Here is a 1,510-nt window from a genome sequence, read left to right as displayed (position 1 = left end):
AGATCGATTATAATACAGTTCACCAAGAGGACGGCGAGGGACATGCTGTGGCGAGCGGCGAGGGGGAATGAGTATTTGAATGGGAACAAACTGAGGTTTGCAGAGGACCTGTCTGCCGCGGACAGGAGTACCAGGAACCAGCTGTGGCCCCAGGTTGAAGCTGCCAGAAGAGAGGGGAGGAGAGCCTACTTTGTGGGAGCGAGGGCCTTTGTGGACGGGAAGGAGATTTGCTCCCAGTGACTGCTCAGTTAATGATTATGTTTGGTTATATTTGTTATACCAGTATATACTAGTGTTTCTTTAGTGTTAGTTTGGAATGGTGTAGTTAAGTGTTAAGGACTGTTATAGTTCTGGTTCTTTGAAAAACTCAATAGTTTAGACAGTCTTAGAGTTAGTTATTTGCTTTTGTGTATGTCTTTTTCATGAATGCCAGAGGTACTCGAAATGTTGTTAAAAGAAAAACTGTGTGCTGAGTTTTATTTTTTACAGGAAACGCATGCATGTTGAAACTAAAGTTTATAAATAATTGAGAAATATTAAAGCAAGGAAAATATGATACGTGTAAAATATACAATTTGATCACATAATTACTTAATTACCTCTGGTAGTTAAATGCTTTTTTCTGCTGCGTTTTTTTTCTCTTGTACATGACTCTGATCCTCTTGTTGTATTTGTATTTGTAAATTCTGTTTAATAAAAAAAAAATTAAAAAAAGCATTCTCTGGTGGTGTCCTGCAGGCTTCCTGTGGGTGTGCGTTGGTGGTATAGTGGTGAGCATAGCTGCCTTCCAAGCAGTTGACCCGGGTTCGATTCCCGGCCAACGCAGTGGCGAATGTTTTCAAATGCTGTCATGAGCCTTGGATTGTGACTAGCAAAGTGAAGCCTTTTGAAAGAGCTAAAGCACTGAAAAACGGAATTGAAGGAGAATCTTACAGGGGATTCTGAGCGGTGTCTGCAAACACGCAGTCCGATACAGGTGCTGAAAGCTTGAGCTACTCTCAATGTCATGCTGCTTTTCCCCGGAGTAAATCTGTTACATTGAAAGAATGCTTCTCGCAGGTTCAAAAAGGGACCCTTGTTAATTGGAGAAATCAATGATTTTGAATGAATTCTGTATGCGTTAAAAGACAGCTATACACAGAAAACATGCAGGACACAGCTCATGATGTTTCCCGAGCTGAAACACAGTGCGTTTTTTCAAGCTATCTGACAAAGCCCGCCCACTGAAAACTGCGGCAGATCGTGTAAAGACGTTCAACTTTGTAACTACTGCACGCACAGGAAGCAGAATAAATTCCTCTTTTCAAACTGTCAAAGGTTTGCTTTACGAACGCCGCAGGACATCGCACAATCTCTTTTGAACAGGGACAAACGATTTCTTATGGGGCGCAGTAAGTACTGTTACTGTCACTGCTCGATACCGACGTTGGCCTACTATACCATGTTCAGCCACTGCTAGAAAATGTACAGCTCTAGCACCGGAGCAAACAACAGGAGGGCCGACGTCGAA

The 1,510-nt window shown here is 42.4% G+C and overlaps 1 non-coding gene across 1 annotated transcript; it reads left to right on the top strand.

The window, feature by feature from the left end:
* Positions 1 to 753: 753 nt before the first annotated feature.
* Positions 754 to 825, top strand: trnag-ucc (transfer RNA glycine (anticodon UCC)). Its single transcript has one exon. It is a non-coding gene; the product is annotated as a tRNA-Gly (tRNA).
* The last annotated feature ends 685 nt before the right edge of the window (positions 826 to 1,510 follow it).

Source organism: Lepisosteus platostomus, unplaced genomic scaffold (assembly GCF_059453375.1).
Source record: "Lepisosteus platostomus isolate fLepPlt1 unplaced genomic scaffold, fLepPlt1.hap1 Scaffold_61_H1, whole genome shotgun sequence".
Classification (NCBI taxonomy): Eukaryota; Metazoa; Chordata; class Actinopteri; order Semionotiformes; family Lepisosteidae; genus Lepisosteus; species Lepisosteus platostomus.
Note: the sequence above shows the minus strand (reverse complement) of the source record. Positions and strands in the feature narration are given on the sequence as shown.